The sequence below is a fragment of the Salmo trutta genome, unplaced genomic scaffold (assembly GCF_901001165.1).
Source record: "Salmo trutta unplaced genomic scaffold, fSalTru1.1, whole genome shotgun sequence".
Lineage (NCBI taxonomy): Eukaryota > Metazoa > Chordata > Actinopteri > Salmoniformes > Salmonidae > Salmo > Salmo trutta.
In genome coordinates this window covers 1-15,438 of record NW_021822970.1, presented here as the reverse complement: position 1 = coordinate 15,438, position 15,438 = coordinate 1, and the positions used below count along the sequence as shown (strand labels likewise).

The 15,438-nt window shown below is 47.3% G+C and overlaps 1 long non-coding RNA gene and 1 pseudogene across 1 annotated transcript; both read left to right on the top strand.

The window, feature by feature from the left end:
* The first annotated feature begins 1,450 nt into the window (after positions 1–1,450).
* LOC115187820 (acylamino-acid-releasing enzyme-like) lies at positions 1,451–15,066 on the top strand (annotated as a pseudogene).
* Positions 8,911–9,155, top strand: LOC115187817 (uncharacterized). The gene is made up of 2 exons (XR_003876136.1): positions 8,911–8,957; positions 8,989–9,155. It is a non-coding gene; the product is annotated as an uncharacterized LOC115187817 (long non-coding RNA).
* Positions 15,067–15,438: the final 372 nt, after the last annotated feature.

Genomic DNA, 15,438 nt, shown 5'->3' with positions numbered 1-15,438 from the left:
CAGCAAGGAGTCATCATGCCAGGTAGTCCTGAGGCATGGTCCTAGGGCTCAGGTCCTCCAAGAGAAAGAAAGAAAGAGAGAAAGAGAGAATTAGAGAGAGCATATTTAATTCACACAGGACACCGGATAAGACAAGAGAAATACTCCAGATGTAACAGACTGACCCTAGCCCCCCGACACATAAACTACTGCAGCATAAATACTGGAGGTTGAGACAGGAGGGATCAGAAGACACTGTGGCCCCATCCGATGATACCCCCGGACAGGGCCAAACAGGAAGGATATAACCCCGCCCACTAGCCCTCAGTCCAGCCTCTCAGCCTATTGTGGACGGTCTGAGCACTGATGGAGGGATTGTGCATTCCTGGTGTAACTCAGGCTGTTGTTGCCATCCTGTACCTGTCCCGCAGGTGTGATGTTTCGGATGTACCGATCCTGTGCAGGTATTGTTACACGTGGTCTTCCACTGCGAGGACGATCAGCCGTCCGTCCGGTCTCCCTGTAAGCGCTGTCTTAGGCGTCTCACAGTACGGACATTGCAATTTATTGCCCTGGCCACATCTGCAGTCCTCAGGCCTCCTTGCAGCATGCGTAAGGCACATTCACGCAGATGAGCAGGGACCCTGGGCATCTTTCTTCTGGTGTTTTTCCAGAGTCAGTAGACAAGCCTCTTTAGTGTCCTAAGTTTTCATAACTAAGACCTTAATTGCCTACCGTCTGTAAGCTGTTAGTGTCTTAACAACCGTTCCACAGGTGTGTGTTCATTAATTGTTTATGGTTCCTTGAACAAGCATGGGAAACAGTTTAAACCCTTTACAATGAAGATCTCTGAAGTTATTTGGATTTTACGAATTATCTTTGGGATTCAAATGGTGGGATTGGATGGGGCAGGAGATGTTTATTTATTTTTTTCAATGGTTAGTGCTATCTGGGATTCTTTGGACCTCCCGATCGTTTTAAATTTCAACTTCAATGGGATGACGTCAGAGTTGGGGTGAAATCCCAAGGCGCCATTAATCACTTCCTTTGTGAATCCTACAAAATGTGTTGCTGCTGCCGCCTTGCGTTTGGTCTCTTCCATCAGCCCCTGTATGAAATGGTATCGGCCGTCGTGTAGACATGGAGTTCCTGGTAAAAGACAACTATTGTTCTTTTTTTCACAGATTTAGAAGTACCACTTTAGCTCAAAATGGACATTTGTGTTCCATCTACGTTTATCTTAACATTCGTCTATCTAACCGTTAAAATGAAGCTGATACATAATGTTCGTTTGTTGAACGCATGCAGTCACATGGCTTTATTATCACCTGTAATCGATGAAAGTGATTAGTTAGCTAGCTAATGCACTGTAAAAGTGTTCCCAAAAACAGTTTCTAGCTGCATGTCTAACTAACGCTACTGCACCTAGGCACGAATGGAACCCGACGCTATCAGCACTTTGTACCCGCGAAATTAGTGGGTATCCCACCCCTATTTCTGCCTTCGTGACGGCGAATGACTACATGGCACTATTAAACGGCACGAGTTTCACTTTATGTACAGGTGAGACACTGCGCGCACACACACACACACACACACACACACACGCACACGCACACACACACACACACAGAGATCGCAACGTTGTAACTGTCCCACTATGGTGTCTGTGAAACCACAGGTTGCGCCTGAGGCCATCACCATTTTGAAGTAGTCAATTTTCATCTGCATCTGAGTTGGATAACAAACTGAAAGGGTGTATTTTTAGATTTTTTTATTTAACCTTTATTTAACTTGGCAAATCAGTTAAGAACAAATTCTTATTACAATGACTGACTAATGTAACCAGAAACAATTAGGGTGTGGGGTTTCTCGCTTCCTCTGTCTCTGCTGCTACCATAGAGATACATAGAGGACTCATCTTGTGTCTGTGCCATTATAGCAAAGATTTCTATAACTAACCCAAGATAGACCAGAGCAATGTCATTTCCACCACTCTAGTCATTCAGGTTACGCCTCTACAGAGCTCTGGACATTCAGGTTACGCCTCTACAGAGCTCTGGACATTCAGGTTACGCCTCTACAGAGCTCTGGACATTAAAGGTTACGCCTCTACAGAGCTCTGGACATTCAGGTTACGCCTCTACAGAGCTCTGGACATTCAGGTTACTCCTCTACAGAGCTCTGGACCTTCAGGTTACGCCTCTACGAGCTCTGGACATTCAGGTTACTCCTCTACAGAGCTCTGGACATTCAGGTTACGCCTCTACAGAGCTCTGGGACATTCAGGTTACGCCTCTACAGAGCTCTGCCATCAGGGTTACGCCTCTACAGAGCTCTGGACATTCAGGTTACGCCTCTACAGAGCTCTGGACATTCAGTTACGCCTCTACAGAGCTCTGGACATTCAGGTTAACGCCTCTACAGAGCTCTGGCCATTCAGGTTACGCCTCTACAGAGCTCTGGACATTCAGGTTACGCCTCTACAGAGCTCTGGACATTCAGGTTACGCCTCTACAGAGCTCTGGACATTCAGGTTACGCCTCTACAGAGCTCTGGACATTCAGGGTTACGCCTCTACAGAGCTCTGGACATTCAGGTTACCCTACGAGCTGCTGGACCTTCAGGTTACGCCTCTACAGAGCTCTGGACATTCAGGTTACGCCTCTACAGAGCTCTGGACATTCAGGTTACGCCTCTAACAGAGCTCTGGACATTCAGGGTTACGCCTCTCTACAGAGCTCTGGACATTCAGGTTACGCCTCTACAGAGCTCCTGGACATTCAGGTTACGCCTCTACAGAGCTCTGGACATTCAGGTTACGCCTCTACAGAGCTCTGGACATTCAGGTTAACGCCTCTACAGAGCTCTGGGACATTCAGGTTACGCCTCTACAGAGCTCTGGACATTCAGGTTACGCCTCTACAGAGCTCTGGACATTCAGGTTACGCCTCTACAGAGCTCTGGACATTCAGGTTACGCCTCTACAGAGCTCTGGACATTCAGGTTCGCCTCGACAGAGCTCTGGACATTCAGGTTACGACTCTACAGAGCTCTGGACATTCAGGGTACGCCTATATAACGCTGTGCTCATTTAGGTTAGTGTTTTCCATTAGTGTCGGCTGTACAGCCGGTTACACAAATTTTCAGCCGGGTACTTTTTCCACTTCAATTTAACTATGCTACTTTTTTACAATTCATAAATCAGAAAAAAAGTTCACGAGCCCTCTCCCACTAAAATGAATGATATGCATCTTATAGTGTGTGTCAGTCCGAAAGTGACCGACGACAGGGATGGTCTGCTGGCTTGACGGTCTGCTGGCTTGACGGTCTGCTGGCTTGACGGTCTGCTGGCTTGACGGTCTGCTGGCTTGACAGTCTCTCTGTACCTCCTGGGTGTGTGTGTTGTGTACACTGTGCTTGCAGTCACATTTCTTTACACGGAGGGAGAGAGCACAGAGGAGGATGGTGGCCGGAGCTATAGGAGGACGGGCTCATTGTAATGAATGGAACAGTCAAACATGTGGTTTCCATGTGTTTGTGTTTGATACGTTACATGAATTCCGTACCAGCCATTACGATGAGCCCGTCTTCCTGTAGTTCCTCCTACCAGCCTCCTCTGAGAGAGCATGATGCTCCTTCATCGTCTATGTGAGTCAATTTGCACGTCCCATATAATGCGGTAACGATGAGTCGAAATCCACTTCGAATATAAATTAATGTGCCAGAAATTGTACTTTCTCATGCTCATTGGCGGTTTTTAGCATGTAAATCTTGGTGGGGCAAACTCCCCTCATTTTTTTGGGTAATTTCCAATTTGAGCAAATTAATCATAGTGGGCAGAACGAGCAAGGACGTGGGCAGAGCCAAGCACGAGCTAGTAAGATCCTATTGGCTCGCTCTAGTATTTATTAGCGTATTTCCGTTAAGGAACGCCTACTTTGTTGTGAGTGTGCAATAACTCAATTCACCCCTGCACTCCTTCTAAACAACATAATTTTTGGTAAAGGGTAAAGTCTACAAAATGCAGTCCACTGTTTGTTACAGATTCTAGTTTTGGAAACAGAAAACTGTATGGCGATCAAATGTTTCATTGATGAGAATATTTGCATAATTTTGGCCAAAATCCATCTTGCTCCGTCTTTTCCCAGTGCTGGGCTTCCTCACTACCATATTTGGTAGTGTGTGGAAACGCCAACCGGATGCTTCACATGTATACATCCAGGGAAATATCTGACTCATTGTTCTATCTGTGACAATAGCGTCTATGACAGCATTTGCCTTCACCATTGAGGCTATCTCCATTTTGAAGTAGTCAATTTTCTTCACGATTGGCCGGATCCCTCCTGATGACCTGGATGAACATGACTCCAACAGGATCAGCCAATTAAGTGTGAAGTACCACCCAGTTGCTGACGTTAAAATGGCGGAAGCCTTCAATGCTACCTTTTGGTCACTAGAGGCCTCTATCATTCTCAAAGGCCTCAGTGGTGCTGCCCATGCTTTAACAGGCTTTTGGGCATTAGCCCTCTATACATCACACACACACACACACACACACACACACACACACACACACACACACACACACACACTAAAGAACACTGAACAGCAGACAAATTGGTACCCATAAAAAACATTTTGACTGCACGTATGCTATTATGTTTGTTTGGTTGGGAAAAAAATAGTTCAAATTACTTTTTAAATCTATTGATGAAAAAAATAAAATAATAATCCTAGTTATTAACCTCTCCTTCACCTGCGCCTATCAGAGTGGAGTCAGACTGAGACAGTCCGGGGAGCCAGACTGCACTATGCCCAGCAGTGGACACTGATTCAAAACTACAGACAAGAGACCGACATAAACATCCAACCACCAAGCCCCTGCAGCCTTTTACACGGCGAGTAAGTAGACAGACGGACACATTAACACTCCCCCACCACTCATTCTCCATCCCAGTGTCTGGTGTTGATGACGTAATGTGTAAGATGATTATATAGGGGAGGTATTTAATAAAGACGCGAGAGGTCTTTCTCTGAGCTGCCATTTTCAAAGCTTTCTTCCTTCCTGCTCAAATAGATTTCTGAGTTCCTATTCCCTGTCTGGAGATCTGAAGGCGGTTGTCAGGGTAACCAGCGGTCAGGTTGTGGTACAACAGTTCCTGGAGGTAAGGATGGCGTAGTCTGGGTGTGTCCGTCATCATTTGGCTAAATTCCTTCACCCACCCCCATACGGTGCGTATTTGTTTGCTTTAACTTTAATAGGGTCTGTTCATTTTCAGGTATGGAGCGACAGGTGTCTAAAAAAGATCCTCGATCTCTCAGCTCTCAACCAAACATGGGAGAGTGTATGAGGATGGTAAGGCCTTTTCCTGGGTGGTTTTAATGCCTATGGTGCTCTGAGTATTCTGTCCGATGCTAGACCTGTCCACTGTGGACCTAATCGGCGCCATTTGCTTGAATTCATCAGCCACACTCTCTCTCCATGTCGGTCTGTCTTTGTCTCTTGTTCGCCGTCTGTCTTTGTGTGCAGCTCAGTTTGGCTGCCTGGCCTGGTCTACATGTGAGAGCAGGCTGCTGTATGTAGCTGAGGGGAAAAGGTCTATAGGAGAGTCATATGCTTCAGCCTCCAGCCCATCAGCTGGAGAGCCAAGAGCAGGGCCCTCGGAAGGCCCTTCTGAGAAGGTATCAGAAACACCCTGATCACTTCTCCTCTATTACTTGTCTTTGTATGTTTAGCCATACATTCAGTTGGATGTAGTCCTTAAAGTGGCACTCGGGTGGTTCTGGAAGTACTCTTAGGATGGCTGCTATGTTGCGTAAACATGATCCAGTGTTTATTTCTATTCTTTTTTCATGGCTTCAACACCCTTCCTTTCCCCTGTTGTGCATCAGGATAAGAGTGTGTACTGGGAGGACTGGGGGGAAGGCTTGACCAGTAAAAGTGTCCCAGTGCTGTGTGTGGCCGACGTGGCCAAGGGCACGGTAACAGTGCTGCAGGGTGTCCCGTCACACGTGTCCCCAGGCCAGGTGAGCACAAACGGGGCCTCACACACCCACACACACACACCAATAAAGGCATTAGCAGAGCATCGTATGGTATTTGCAACTTCACTGTAAAGATCACCAGTCACATGACATGTCTTATAGTCATGTAATTCTATGTAATATCATGTTATGCCATGAAATGTAAATGTACAGTAATTGTTGTCATGCTGATTGTCTGTCTGGTTAACACAGGGTCTCTGGGCCCATGATGGCGAGTCTGTGTTTTTGTGGGCTGGTGGCATGAGCCCTTCAGACTGGGCCTGAGGTTCTGCTCCAATAGGAGGTAAGGAACAGCCTGTGTAGTCTACTATGTTTACGTCATCTCACTAATCAATATTCCAGAGTAATAGACTGATCAAGATATGCCCTTATGTGTTATTTTAGTAAGACTAAAATGAGAGCTTCTGGTTTCAGGTCAGCTCTGTTTTGTCTGGACCTGGAAGGAAACTGTGGTGAGTAGTTCCTGTGTCATTGTCATGGTAATCAACTTGTTAATTCACAGCGAATTAACAACAAAGCTTCTCTTTCCTCCTCTCAAACCTCCAACCTGCAACCCCTTGTTTCTCCTTACACAGAGTGTCTGTCTGGGGACACCAGCTCAGTCTCGTCCCCCCGTCTGAGCCCTGATGTGACGCTACCTGGTGTACCTGAGGGACAGGTGTTTGGCCCCACAGCCATTGTCTCAGCATGCAGCAGGTGAGTCCCCAGCCTGACCTCCAGCCTCCCAACTCCCAGACCCCAGTCCAGACCCTACCCCCCCACTCCCAGCCTAGCCCCTAGTCCTCAGCGTTACCTCCAGACCCCCGCTCCCAGCCTAGTCCTCAGCGTTACCCCCCGCTCCCAGCCTAGTCCTCAGCGTTACCCCCGCTCCAGCCTAGTCCTCAGCGTTACCCTAGCTCCCAGCCTAGTCCTCAGCGTTACCTCCCGCTCCCAGCCTAGTCCTCATGCGTTACCTACTCCCGCTCCCAGCCTAGTCCTCAGCGTTACCTCCCGTTCCCAGCCTAAGGCCTCAGCGTTACTCCCAGCCTGGTCCTCAGCGTTACCTCCAGCCTGGTCCTCAGCGTTACCACCTCCCAGCCTGGTCCTCAGCGTTACTCCCAGCCTCGTCCTCAGCGTTACCTCCCATCCTAGCCCTCAGCGTTACCTCCCGACCCCCCGCTCCCAGCCTAGTCCCTCAGCGTTCTCCCGCTCCCAGGCCCACCTAGTCCTCAGCGTTTCTCAGCCTATCCTCAGCTTAACCTCCCAGCTCGTCCTCAGCTTAACTCCCACCCTCGTCCTCAGCGTTCACCGTCCCAGCCTCGGCTCAGCGTGACCTCCCAGCCGCGTCCTCAGCGTGACCTCCCAGCCTCGTCCTCAGCTGTGACCTCCCAGCCTCGTCCTCAGCGTGACCTCCCAGCCTCGTCCTCAGCGTTACCTCCCAGCCTCGTCCTCAGCGTTACCTCCCAGCCTCGTCCTCAGCGTTACCTCCCAGCCTCGTCCTCAGCGTTACCTCCCAGCCTCGTCCTCAGCGTTACCTCCCAGCCTCGTCCTCAGCGTTACCTCCCAGCCTCGTCCTCAGCGTTACCTCCCAGCCTCGTCCTCAGCGTTACCTCCCAGCCTAGCCCTCAGCGTTACCTCCCGACCCCCGCTCCCAGCCTAGTCCTCAGCGTGACCTCCCGCTCCCAGCCTAGTCCTCAGCGTTACCTCCCGACCCCCGCCCCTAGTCCTCAGCGTTACCTCCCGACCCCCGCTCCCAGCCTAGTCCTCAGCGTTACCTCCCGACCCCCGCTCCCAGCCTAGTCCTCAGCATGACCTCCAGACCCCTGCTCCCAGCCTAGCCCCTGGTCCTCAGCGTGACCTCCCGACCCCCGCTCCCAGCCTAGTCCTCAGCGTGACCTCCCGACCCCCGCTCCCAGCCTAGTCCTCAGCGTTACCCCCTGCTCCCAGCCTAGCCCCTAGTCCTCAGCGTTACCCTCCCGCTCCCAGCCTAGTCCCTCAGCGTTACCTCCCGACCCCCGCTCCCAGCCTAGCCCCTAGTCCTCAGCGTTACCTCCCGACCCCCGCTCCCAGCCTAGCCCCTAGTCCTCAGCGTTACCTCCAGACCCCTGCTCCCAGCCCCTTCAATAAGGAGCCGTTACCCGCCTTATCAGAAAGAAGCAAGGATGGTCTGGAGGTCAGTGGGGAGTGCTGCTTATGCTTCGCTGGTGGTATTCTGCACTGTTATACTGTTATATCCTTACCTTCTCTCTGTCCACAGTATGACCTGGAGACAAGGAAGATCTCGGTGCTGGTGGACGTAGTCAATAGGCCAAAGAAAGGTACAGAATTTGAATAACTTTAACGCAACATTTTGAACTTGACATCGAATGGCACCCCATTTCCTACTGCACTTTCCATCTCTTGGTTCTCACCCATTTCCTTCCCGGACATTATCTATCAATCCCCGTTCCTGTGCCCCCCCCCTTTTGTCTGTCCCTAGATGAGTTTTGCTGGGCTGTATGAGGCTTTGCCACCTCGATGCTGGGCGTCAGACAGCCAGAGAGTGGTCTTCAGTAGTGCCCGGAGGAACTGGAGGGTATAGTGTGAACATGCACACAAGCGGACACAACTTTGTACTCCATGATCTCACTTTCCCATCTGTCCCTCTCTCCCAGGACCTCTTTGTAGTGGACAGGACCACTAGGAGAGTAACCCGCATGTCTGCCCGTAAGCTCTCCTTTATATGATTATTAGTCTGTTAGGTTTTCATCTCCAGCTTCGTCAACTGAAACTAGTCCGAGCTGTAGCAAACCGTTCAATCTTTCTCTCTCCACTCAGCTGAGAAATTTGGGAGCTGGAAGCTGCTCACCATCCAGAATGACCTCATGGTGGTCCACTGTTCCCATCTGAACGAGGCCCCACGCCTGGTAATACAGTATTGTGGTCATTCATATATCGCTCTGGGCATTGAGGTTACCCCTATACAGAGGGCTGGGCATTGAGGTTACCCCTATACAGAGGGCTGGGCATTGAGGTTACCCCTATACAGAGGGCTGGGCATTGAGGTTACAGTGTGTTCCACTAGCGCCGGCTGTCGACTATACAGCCGGTTACACTAATTTTCAGCCGGGTACTTTTTCCACTTAAATTAACTATGCTACTTTTTACAATTCACAAGTCATAAAAAAAAGTTCATGAGCCCTCTCCCACTAAAATGAATGATATGCATCTCATAGCGTGTGTCAGTCAGAAAGTGACCGACGACAGGGACAGTCTGCTGGTTTGACGGTCTGCTGGTTTGACGGTCTCATCTGTACCTCCTGGGTGTGTGTGTTGTGTACACTGTGCTTGCAGTCACATTTCTTTACACGGAGGGAGAGAGCACAGAGGAGGATGGTGGCCGGAGCTATAGGAGGACGGGCTCATTGTAATGAATGGAACAGTCAAACATGTGGTTTCCATGTGTTTGTGTTCGATACGTTACATGAATTCCGTACCAGCCATTAAAAGCTGTCCCAACTAGAGAGCTTTCTTTTCAGCACCACAGAGTGAATCCTTACCACTGTTACACCTGGCTATCAGCGGAGCCTTGTCTGGCAGCGAAACCGTTCATTCAGCCTCATTTACTGCCTTTAAAAAATAATAGCTGATATGGCTGACTTGCTTCAACAAACATGTCTGAGATTTCCCATTTCCGAGTTTCCAGTTGTTTTGAATGCTGCAGAAGTAACGCTGGATTGACAGCATGGCCAATGTATTCAACCTTTTCTAGCCCATCGTGTTGAATGTTTATCCTTTTAAACACCCACCCCACTGAATATCAGGCTAGTAATTGCTTTGCAATGCTTGCAGTTAGCCACTGATTCCTTCCAAACCACTCATTGTTGAATTAGCGATTTCCAACTTGGTGTGTAATGTTTATGTCCAATGGCCGACGAGCACCGCTAAGTTTTATCATAATTTCTCATATGACAAGGATTTGCCAGTAGATTGTCGACTTAATTCATGATGACTGCTAGCTAAGTATGACGTTGACATGATCAGTCCAATCAAAGCTACGGCAGATATAATGTGATTTGACGTCATTTTATCTGTGGCCAATGACCTTGAGCCTTCTTGGATGGACACTTCTAATGTAACTCAATGGCTGCGTTTCAAACATATAAAAGACACACCCTCGTCCACTTACCCTCGCCTTATGCCCTTGGGGGAATCCCCGTGGCCATATTTGTCGGTCCAAATGATTAGCCAAGCAAGGGAAGTTTGCAACGTAAGCCCCTCAGCCCTCGTTTTAATGGAATTTGCGGGTGTGCAATTATGTTCACTTCGGGCCTGAAATGCCCCATAATTCAATTTGCGATGATGGTACATCCGCTAAGAAAAGTCAGCCAAAATCCCAAGGTCAATATGGAGTCAACAGTGTAAGTAAAAACAAATGTAAATAAGTTAGAAATTGTGCTGCTAATACACCAACACGTCTTGTAAAAAAGTAAATGTTTTGTTTTGTTAGCTTTGGAAATTGTAGAAATAAATGTTCATTCAGAAGTTCCAGCTAGGCAGGCTAACGCTAGTTAGCTAATTAATTTGCTAGCTATCATACATGAATAAATATATAGTTAATATAAGTAGACGTGCAATCATAACGTCATCAGAAGTGTCCACTTCATTTTAGGGCTGAGGAGAAAGGATGTGTCTTAAGTGTTGGAATGCAGCCTATGACGGCACCCAAAGGGCTTGAGTTTTGGAACTCTACCTTTTAGATTTTGCCTTGACATAATGTCCCCATGAGTGACAGGACACTGAGCCAATCACTGCGCAACTAGGGAACACGTTTGTTAAACCAAATCATCATGGAAACGCATTTCATTTGGTGTATCAAGCAAGAAGGCAGTAACTGCAGTCTAGGGTTAAAGATCATGTCCATGTTAATAAAAAAACTGACATCTTAGTAAGACAACCACATCTCCAATGATCTGCCTACAATTCATTTGCCTCGACAGTAAAACAACTTTGAAGTCCTTTTTTTTCCAGTTTCACTCCATGAGCATTTACTGCTCTTTGCTTGGTATGGCAGAGCTGTGATTTGATTGACGAACAACAAGCTTGGCTCATAAATGTTGTCTAACTGAAAAAGTCAATCTCATATCCTTGCCGTTCATAAATCATACAACCATATCGCATCGGGACAAGTAAACTAAAGATCTCGTTTGTATTTTCGATATGAACTCTTATCAGGACTTGACAGACAGTGATGTTAGGCTACTGACGAGTCACTCAGTTTATCGAATCGCATCGGTAAGAGTTGATTTGGCTTCATTCGCATAGTGGTAGTTTTGTGTGGTGATTAACTGCAGTTAAATGATAACGTTCGATGAATATGGTGAATCCTCACTGCAGAAAAATAGGTAGGCTAGTGAAACGATAGCCTCACTCTGGTCCGAAAGAGAACTTATTGATTTATTTCCAAAGCTAATGATGCATATGTTATTTTCAAATATGTTGATCTATGTCTACTGATTTTAATCAAAGTGTTGACAATGGAGTAGTCAACTGCTGCTTCATTCTTCAATTATACCTGTATCGCAGATTGCTGAGAAAATGCCTCTTATAAGGGAACTTTATGCCTGTGGAAGTCAACAAACTCTTAAAAGATTAATATAAGAAGAATCTGTGGGTCAGGTCATTAAACAAGTGTTTTTTTCTTCAATAAATGACGTAACTGACGACAGTTAATTAGTGGAAGAATTTCAATAAGTGTTTGCAACTTTCCTTGTGAATTGTCATTTATTCAAATATATACTATTTTAGAGCCATTTTTTACATTGAAGAAGGGCTCGTCACACAATTTCTTGATTTAAAATGTAACTTAGACAAATTATCTTAATTTATATTTTATTTACTTAATTTGAAGAACAAACATTGTGGCAATTCTTATCTTACCCGTAAAATTCTTTAATCTCAAGAGAAGACTGGATAAAAAATACGGTTTTCTTTTCTTAATTAAAAATAGTCTTTATTGTCTAAGCCAAGACAATATTTATCAAAATAGCAATACACTAGATTCATCCATTTTCAGTCATTTTAATTTTAACAATACCACCAAAAAATCAAATTTGGGAGGTAAACTCAAAAGTATTCAATAATTCGCTGAGTATTTCGGATGGAATCAAGGTATGGAGGCCACCAAAATAGAGCTTGTTTCCCAGAAAATTATTAACCAACCTGGCCCGGGCGATCCCACCTGGCTACTTTTATATTTAGTTAGCAACTCCATGGGCTTAGTGGAAAACATGTAGGTTACCCCCCCCCTATACTGATCATTTAGGTTACCCCCCCCCCCCCTACGACTGTCATTTAGGTTACCCCCCCCCCCCCTATACTGGTCATTTAGGTTACCCCCCCCCCCCCCCCTAATACTGGTCATTTAGGTTACCCCCCCCCCCCATACTGGTCATTTAGGTTACCCCCCCCCATACTGCTCATTTAGGTTACCCCCCCCCTATACTGGTCATTTAGGTTACCCCCCCCCCCCTATACTGGTCATTTAGGTTACCCCCCCCCCCCCCTATACTGGTCATTTAGGTTACCCCCCCCCCCCCCCCTATACTGGTCATTTAGGTTACCCCCCCCCCTATACTGGTCATTTAGGTTACCCCCCCCCTATACTGGTCATTTAGGTTACCCCCCCCCCCTATACTGGTCATTTAGGTTACCCCCCCTATACTGGTCATTTAGGTTACCCCCCCCCCTATACTGGTCATTTAGGTTACACCCCCCCCTATACTGGTCATTTAGGTTACCCCCCCCTATACTGGTCATTTAGGTTACCCCCCCCCCTATACTGGTCATTTAGGTTACCCCCCCCCCCCCCCTATACTGGTCATTTAGGTTACCCCCCCCCCCCCCCTATACTGGTCATTTAGGTTCCCCCCCCCCCTATACTGGTCATTTAGGTTACCCCCCCCCTATACTGGTCATTTAGGTTACCCCCCCCCCCTATACTGGTCATTTAGGTTACCCCCCCCCCTATACTGGTCATTTAGGTTACCCCCCCCCCTATACTGGTCATTTAGGTTACCCCCCCCCCTATACTGGTCATTTAGGTTACCCCCCCTATACTGGTCATTTAGGTTACCCCCCCCCTATACTGGTCATTTAGGTTACCCCCCCCCTATACTGGTCATTTAGGTTACCCCCCCCCCCCCCCCCTATACTGGTCATTTAGGTTACCCCCCCCTATACTGGTCATTTAGGTTACCCCCCCCCCCCCCCCCTCCCATACTGGTCATATATGCATTGTCATTGCAGGTAGTGGCTTTTCTTCCGTTGGCTGGGGGGAGGGGGAGGTGTCCTGGGACCATCTGGGCGAGTCGTGTCTACTTGGTGCTATCGTCAATGTTCTGGACGTCAGCCCTACACCCCAGGAGGAGAACCCAGAGTACTGTGAGTCAGTCAATAGTGGTTTACAACTTGTCTGGTTGCCATAACTGCATGTCCTTGAGAACAATAAAATGAAGTAAGTTGTGTGTCTCTTATGCAGCTGGCCTAGACTTCGGGGCCCTGCTGGTTACGACAAACCACCTTCCGTCACGCACCAAGGTTCCTCTGGTGGTGTTTGTCCATGGTGAGAGAAACCTCTGGAGAATCTAGCTCCTGGGCCCGTATTCATAAAGCGTCTCGTAGTAGGAGCACTGGTCTAGGATCAAATCTTCGCTGTATATTTAATTTGTATAAAAACTGATCCTAGATCGGCACTCCTATTCTGAGATGCTTTTATGTATATGGGAACTGATCTATGAAAGAGATCACGGAGGACTCACTGAAGCTTGTGTTCTTTCCCAGGTGGGCCGCACTCCCAGTTCTTTGCGGAGTGGAATGTCACTACAGCAGTCCTGGTCAAACTGGGCTTTGCTGTACTCATGGGTAAGATAGTGGACTTCCTCCTTGGCTCATACCCACACACACTGGTATCCACTGTTAGAATATTTTTCTCGCTCTGTTTTGTAGTGAATTACCGGGGTTCCACTGGCTTTGGCCAGGACAGCATCCTCTCTCTGGCCGGTAACATCGGCAGCCAAGACGTCAAGGATGTGCAGGTACCGAGTGAGCTCTCAGCTGAAAATGACTACAACAGTGTTTCAACCCAGGGTGTCAGTCAGGTTGCTAATTTTTGTTCTAACTCAATACTACTAACACACCTTGTTCAACTAACCTCTTCCTAACTATCATTCCCAGAGGGCTGTGCTAACTGCCCTTGCTGACCAAACTGCTGAGAAGCTCTTAACCCTTGACCCTGATAAAGTGGTGGTGATGGGTGGGTCCCACGGAGGCTTCCTGGCCTGCCACCTGATTGGCCAGTTCCCAGACTTCTACAAGGCGTGTGCCGTCAGGAACCCAGTCATCAACGCTGCCACCTTACTGGGAACCAGTGACATCGTGGACTGGTGAGACTTGACACTGTCTCTGTGTATCAGTGTATAGGACTGGGGAGTCCTAAATGAGACTGTAAAACACTAATTGTAGTGCACTAGTTGGGGGATGGAAAGTGTGTGCACTGCATATTTAAGATACTGTAAAATAATAAATAAATAAAAATACAAGTACTATGCAAATACAATGTGATTAATTGGTTGGTTGATGGATAGATGTCCTGTGTCTCCCTCTACCTTTCCTAGGCGTTACTCTAGTGTGGGGCTGCAGTACTCTTATGACCAGCTGCCCACCCCAGAGGCTCTCACCACCATGCTCCAGAAATCCCCCATCACCTACGCACCTCAGGTTTGAGGTTCATGCACACAAATACAAACACACTCCCCTATAGCTGTCAGAGACAAGCATATCATTTGGTTTCGTCCGTCTGTGTCCAGATCAAGGCCCCAGTGCTCCTGATGCTGGGGGGTAAAGACAGGAGAGTGTCCCCTTACCAAGGTTTGGAGCTGTACCGCTCTCTGAAGAGCAGGGGCTCCCCGTCAGGTGACAACCGCTTGTTATATTATCCATCATCCTGCCCACATAAAAAAATAACTATAGAACACTACAGTACTTACTATAGAATTTGGCTCAAATGCATTAAGGAAAGAAATTCCCCCAAATAACTTTTAACAAGGCACACCTGTTAATTGAAATGTATACCAGGTGACTACCTCATGAAGCTGGTTGAGAGAATGCCAAGAGTGTGCAAAGCTGTTATCAAGGCAAAATGTGGCTACTCTGAAGAATCTCAAATGTTAAAATATATTTTGATTTGTTTAACACTTTTTTGGTTACATGATTCAATATGTGTTATTTCATACTTTTGTTGTCTTCACTATTATTCTACAATGAAGAAAATAGTAAAAATAAGGAAAAACCCTTGAATGAGTAGGTGTGTCCAAACTTTTGACTTACTGTCGATGAAAACGCTCTTGGTACATATTATGATCTGCAGCTTATGAGGTATTCGTACTCAGGCGA